We start from the raw sequence: 6,884 nt of genomic DNA on the forward strand, positions 1-6,884 counted from the left end.
TCTGTATGTCGGGTAGCCCGCGAGCAGGGCTGGCGTCCGCCTGTGAGTATAAAACTGACAAGAGGCGCTGGCGGAGTGTGGAAACTGTCAGCAGAGCAGCCGCCTGTGAAATTAACATGATATCGAAAGCGTCAATGTTTATTTACTGGAAATATCTGGACAGGATGCAAAACAGGCCTGCAGCTGCTGCCTCAGGGGTGAGGGTGAGGGTCACCCCTGCCCGTACCTCCTTGGCAGCTACTAGGCCCTGCTAGCAGAATCGGCCGACCCCCTTGTTAAGACTTCCACTCTCTTCTTGACTTGCTGAGGAAGAAGCTCTCATGGAGAAAGTGTGGCTTCATTTCAGGTTCTCTGAAAGTAATCTCCCTCATGTTCCAGTAGTTCCAAGGATGGTGTCCAGGAACTGGTGAACAACGGTGAGTCTTTGTTCTCCCCTAGGCCCAGCTGACTGGACCAGATTGAGATCACCTGACTAAAATTCGGCCAATCAGAGTGTGTCTCATGGGAATTTAAAATCAGGGTACAACTATTAGGTTAGCAGCAGGGAACTGAGATTTCAGGTTGTGCTGGCTCCTAGCGGGGGCTGCTATCTTGAGGTGGTCAAGCTCAGCTAAGTGCGCGTTGGTAAGTAAAAGAAAAGCTTGGTTGTCAAAGATGAGGAGAATGGAGCAGCGATGCAGAGATGAGCAGAGATGAGAGAACATCTAGTTCTTGATAGAGACACAGATAGATGGTTTTCAGTTTTGGGCAGGAAAACCTGGCAGTTCATTATACACTATGTTTATTTCAATTCCTCTATAACCTTACATTTAAAGGGCATTTTTCTGGAAAAGAAAAAAGGTCCACTGAAACTGGCCCTAAGATAAGAGACTGACCCACAACACAGGTGACAAGGAATAGACCCTCAGATAAAATGTGGAATTTGCTGGGAAGGGGGCAGTCAGTGGCAGTCAGTATGTGGTAGCAAAGTGGCTTATTATGCTGTGCCCATAGTTGTTGGGATCAGACCTGGGGCCCAAGAGCAGAATCAGGGACACTCCCCACAGCTTGCCTCTGCTTCTGCCTACATCCTCTGTGAACTGGAAACTTGGCTCTTGGTAGTGCCCAGGTTCACCTTTCCTAGACTGAACTTCAGAGAAAAGCCAATACTGGTATTCTCTGGTTCCAAGTTCAAATATCCTAGGGAAGGTTTCTGATTAGCTACACTTGGGATAGGTGCCATTTTTTCTTGTCTACTCTCACACCAACAAGGAGATATGGGTATGGATTGGCCCTACTGGGGTTGGCTACTCTGTCCTAGATGGAGCCATGCCCAGGGACGGAGGTTCCATAAGAAGACAGCAGTTTTTAGTGTCACCACATGGTTGGAGGACAGGCACTTCACACAAGGCAGACAGAACAACGGATGTCCACCCTGTTCTTTGTGCAGGAAGATCTGGGGGTGTCAGCCCTGCTCCCATCACTGACAGAATGGCCCCTAATGATGGCAACTGTGCAGTGTTGGCCTGAAAGCTTTTTTATACTCCTTACCTTGCTGCAGGGAAGTGTTCTTTGCACTTGGGCTGATTTCCCCCTATGACTGCATGTCAGTGGGTAAATTATCATTTAGGCCAGTATTCCCAACTTGCTTGGTGATAAGAATCAGCAGAGCTCCTCTCCAGACATTTGGATTCAGTAGGGCTGGACCAGACCAGGGAATCAGGATTCCGACTTTATCTTATCTGGGGTATGTCTTGGGAATCACTGACTTAAACCACAGAGGGTGAAACTCTCATCTGGCCTGAAGTAAGACTGAACCAGTGGGTTGGGTGACACCAGCAGCGTGGACTCTGCCAGCAGGACGCTTTTAAAGCGGTGGTCTGTACCTTGGCTGCACTTTAGAATCACCTGGGGAAGTCTTGAAAATTTTATTACCTGGGCATCACCCCAGGCCAATGAAATCAGAATCTCTGGAAGTGGGAGTTAGGTAGCAGTATTTTTTAAAGCTCCCCTGGTGATTCTGATGTGCAGCGAGCTGATCCAGGGAAAGCCACCATTTCACTCCACTCACACTCCTTAAAGACCCCGCTCCTCCCCAAACCTAGAAGAGGTAGCCTTCTCTGTCTCTGTCCTGTCTCAGCTGACTGGACAAAGGGTGGACACCTGACCTAATCCTGGCCCACCACGGTTTCTCTTGGGAATTTAGAATTGAACAAAGAGGCCATGGGGACCTGGGGCTGCCTTCCTAGGGTAGCTGTGCTCAGTCAGACACCCCTTGATTGTCTCTTCAGAGACAGACAGGTAACCTGAGCTTCTGTGCAGCCAGAACCTAAGCCACCAAGAAAGAGGGGAGCTGGTTGTGATGGGCTTCCCTGAAACTACCTGCTTATAGAAAATCCCTTGTTAGAGTACATCTTTAAGTGGGTTGCTGTTCCTTGTAGTCAAATCATTTTGGATACAGACAGCACTGAAATCTAAAATGCACTCTAGACCGGAGCGCCACAGCCCTGGAGGGCCCAGCAAAAGACTGCGGCTGGCACCTACTGGCTACATCCCACAAGCCAGGTACTTTCCATGGGCATTGTGGCCAAGCTTCCCAACAAACTGTAAGGTGGGAATGATTATCCCTGTTTTTAGGGAGAAGTGCAGTATTATGCCCCAGGGCGCCTGGCTGATTAGTGTGGAGCAGAGACATAAACCAGGGTGTGCCAAATCTCTTCCAGTGGATCTCACAGGAAGCCAATTATGCAAAGCAGGGCAGAGTGGAGGTCCTGCTGCAATAGGAGAGTGGGGGGCTGCTGCTTACCAACTCCCCCCCCCCCAGAGTGGGGACAGGTTATGAAAGGTTGGGGGCTGTCCATTTGAAAACAACCCCACTTGGCCCAGGCTCTGAGAGAGACTGTAGGAGAACAGGAGACCAGGGCCGCACACAGGGCATGCTCACAAGTGGGGCACTGCGATTACTCTCTCAATTACTATGGCTGTTATGCAGGAGGGCTTTGTGAACAACTCCTCAGCTACCCCCATCTGTGTGATTTCCCACAATGCATGCTACTTACATCTCTGATTATAATTTTTATTTTATTTTAATTCCAGTATAGTTATCTGATTACAATTTTTAAAAATTTGTATTCTATGAGGGATTGACTGGTTGGAATCCATCTTCCCCACCAGACTCTAAGCTCTCCAAGGGCAGAAGCTTCTCCAGTCTTGCTCCTCATTATATCCCAGTGTGAGCCCAGTGTCTGGTGAGCCAAGATGCTCAATTGAATACATGGGAAGGAAGGAGAGAGGGGCAAAAGGGATGCTCAAAAGCAAGAAAGATTACTCCATCTAATAGAAGGGGGAAGTGAAACTCAGGGAGGAGAAACCAACTGGCCAGGATCAGACATGATAACAGATGAGCTGAGCTGGGACCTGACGCAGAGTAAGGAGGGAGGCCCAAGAAGACAATGCAGAAGTGAGATTTCAGGCATAAGTAATCCTGGGGAAATACATAACTACAAATTGAGTGTGCAAAGCCCCTTCCGGTGACTGAGCCCTCTCTCTCTGGTGGGGAACAGCCTCCCTTCCAACAGGAGCAGGTGGAATGAACAGCGGTGGCTCTCTCCAAGGCTGAGAACCACAGGCCGACCCTGAGTGAGCAGTAGTCTCCCATGAGCTGAAGAACGTGAAAAGCCCACAGAATCTCCTTGGGACCTGTTCAAAATCATGTTTGCTTTTAATGTTGGGGGACAGGAGGGAGAGAGAGGATTAGGGATAGACTTGTCCATTCAATAGGATAAAAGACAATTAAAATTGCTCGTCACCATGGACTCTGAATTTCTGCCCCAATGGGACGCAGTCTTCCTCTTGGACCTGGTGTCGGAACAAGTGTGGCTGCATATGAGGGGCAAACCCTCCCTCATTGCTCACCGTTGAGTGAGGTCCAGCGTCCCATGATTGTTCGGCATGTTCTGAATGAGGCCAGGGTCTGGAAGCTGTGTGGGGAAGGTGACATTATTCATAATGGGGAGTCCATAAGAAGAAGAATAGTAGAAGCAAACATTTACTGGTCAGTTGCTCTGTACCAGACACTGTTCTAAGTGCTTTGCAGGCATGATCTAATTGAATCCTCACAAGTCCCATGGGCAACTTGCCCAAAGTCACACAGCTGGTACATGGTAGAGCCAGCATTTAGACCCAGGTTGTCTGGCTCCAGATTCCACACTTGGTCCCTTTGACCAGCCTCCACCTCTTGGTGTCCCTTGTGTTTTGATGTGATTCAAACGCTCAGGGTGTGCTGTTGCCTAGTCCCGGTGATGGCAGGCCCTAACCCAGGGGATTGATTTAGAATGGGGGGCACAGACAGTGGTGGCCAGGAAAGGGCTATTTAGGCAAGGGACCTATGCCATGAGCTGAAGGTTGCCAGAATGAAAGAAGTGAGCGCATGAGTGGGTGTGGTGCGGGGAGAGGTGAGTAAGGGACATCCCAAGCAGAGGGAAGAACATGTGGGGAGGTCCCGAGGGGAAAGAGCTTGGGTATTTGAGGAAAAGAAAGGATGCTGGTGCAAGCTGTTCAGATTCCTCTGGAGAGGGGAGAAGGGGATGGGTCATTGAGTCCCCCTGGAGCCTTTGAGCCAGGCCCTCTCACAGAGCTCATGGGGTTGACCACACAAGGCATCTTTGGCCAGGGTGATCTCGAACCTGTGCTCTCACTTGCGGGGGCATATCTAGGGGGACCAGCGGCGCTGGGATTCACTTCGGGCTCTACATCTGGGAGCTTCTGAAGCGCCCCTACCACCCCTGCCCTCAGCCTAGCTCCACCTTCTAACCTTTCGAGGGACCAAGGGGCCGAAGGAGGCAGGCACAGGGGTTGGGAGTGAGGGGTGGGGGTCCCCATGGCCACGCCCCCCCCAGCGGGACAGCTGCGCTGGTCGCCTAGGAGACAACATCCAGCGAGCTCTCATTGGCCAGCCGCAGCTCTGAGGGTGGAGTGAGGCTCGGGGCAGCCGGAGGCGTGTGCTCGTGTGTGCGCAGGCTCACGTGTGCGGTGCATGAGCACCGAGCACGGGCTGGCCTGGCCGCTCTGTGATCCCAGGAAGCAGGGAGGCGGCGGGCTGGGTGGCAGAGCATGGACCTCTGCGAGGGGGCCTCTGGAGGCATGTGGGCCGTGCTGCTGCGTGCTGCGCAAAGCGGGCTCTGCGTTGTGGATCTGTGCTTTAATGTGAATGCATCCGGTGAATGTCCAGTGTGATGTACCGGTGTGCGCAGGTATTATCTGTACCAGTGTGTATACTGACAGTGTTTGCATGGGTGTGTGAAAGGTTTGTGTATGAACACATGAATTGCTATGTGTGTGGGAGAATGTGTGAGGCTGTATAAATCCGTTTGCACGTGTGCCTGCTGCAGTAGGTGTGTGCGTGCCTGAGTGTGTGTGAGCATAGAGGTGTGCAAACTCATGTGTGCATTCTCTGCCTCTGCTTCCTCTGCTCCCACACCTCAAATCTTTCCTCCTTAGACTCTGAGATGGGTCCCTCTCATGCTCAAGTGCCCACCATAGCTCCCCATGGTCAAGATGGTGCTCTATAGAACACCAGCCTCAGCTTCCGCAGTCCCCCGCACCCCCCCCACATCTGCCTCCCTTTCACAGGAGCACTGAGAGCTCAGAAAAAGGATTCGGAGCGCTTGGATGGCTCAGTCAGTTAAGCGTCTGAGTCTTGATTTCAGCTAAGGTCATCATCTCACAGGTTTGTGAGTTGGAGCCGCACATTGGGCTCAGCACTGTTAGTGTGGGACCTACATGGGATTCTCTTTCTCCCTCTCTCTGCTCCTCCTCTGCTTGCATGCATGTGCTTTCTCTCAAAATAAATAAATAGGCTTTGAAAAAAAAAAAAGAGAGGAGGCTTCAAGGGCAGAAATGAAGCGTTCAAAGCATTTTCCTTCATCCTAAGCCAGGGGAATTGGAACTGAAGGCCTGTGGATCGTTGAAAAGCTCGTACCTGCCTTTGTTCTCCCCTGTCTGCGCTCTCGACATGAATGGTGACCTTCCCGTAGCCCCCCACTGCTTGTGGGACACAGTACTCCACCGCTACGGGGTGTTTACCAGATGTTACTCCCTTATCTACCTCCCCACCCCATCCTCCCATTCCTACACCTGTGTCTGGAAAGCCTTCTTTTGTGGGGAAGGGCTGGAGGCCGGCTGGGACCTGGGAAACCATCATAGGCCTCTCCAGCTCTTTGCCTTCTCACGAAACAATCCTCCCATCGACCCACACTTCCAGCAGTCCCTTCTGCCTATGGGCCACTGCAGGGGCCATCAACCTTGCCGTGTCCCTTTCCCCTCCAGGTGCCCCACAGGAGAAAGGAAACAGCTGGCCTCCTGGCTCCCAGCCGGCCAGCTGCCAGCCAGGGGTCAGGCAGTCCTGCTTGGTACATCTGGCTGCAGGCCGTCCGCCAGTCTTACTTCCCCGCTGGTGGCTCCACCTGGACTCACCCTGGAGCAGAGGATTTTTTCCCACTCTCCATGGTCATCTTCCCTTGCCGAGCTCTTGCGGCCCATCCGCTCCAGCTTCGGCTGTAAGAGAGGGAAAGTAAGGCAGAGGGGGCAGGGGCTCACCCCAAGTGGCAGAAGATAGGCAGCTCCCTAAGGTTACAGGAAGACTCCAGAAAGGTGATATCCAGGGTGTGCTTGCATCCTGGCTCCGGACTGAGAAGCACCTGAGGAAGGCTACAGGGAATGGGTGAAAGACAACCTGCGGGGGCCAAGGCCAGGTGGAGGGGCTGGCAGGCCCCTTGGGCCTCTGTTCCAGGTGACTGCATGGTCGGTAGCCAGCAAGGCGAGGGTGATTTATGGGCTCAAGCACAGGGCCAGGCAGTAAATGTCGTTTTACTAGAGAGGCTATAACTCCTGTTTCACTTCAGCAG

General features: G+C 52.2%; 1 long non-coding RNA gene across 1 annotated transcript; it reads right to left on the minus strand.

Moving 5' to 3' along the window:
* Window positions 1-3,091: 3,091 nt before the first annotated feature.
* Window positions 3,092-4,864, minus strand: LOC122239208. The gene is made up of 3 exons (XR_006218160.1): window positions 4,793-4,864; window positions 3,895-3,959; window positions 3,092-3,678 (listed from the first exon to the last, which is right to left on the minus strand). It is a non-coding gene; the product is annotated as an uncharacterized LOC122239208 (long non-coding RNA).
* Window positions 4,865-6,884: the final 2,020 nt, after the last annotated feature.

The sequence above is a fragment of the Panthera tigris genome, chromosome B3 (assembly GCF_018350195.1).
Source record: "Panthera tigris isolate Pti1 chromosome B3, P.tigris_Pti1_mat1.1, whole genome shotgun sequence".
In the NCBI taxonomy this organism is placed as follows: Eukaryota; Metazoa; Chordata; class Mammalia; order Carnivora; family Felidae; genus Panthera; species Panthera tigris.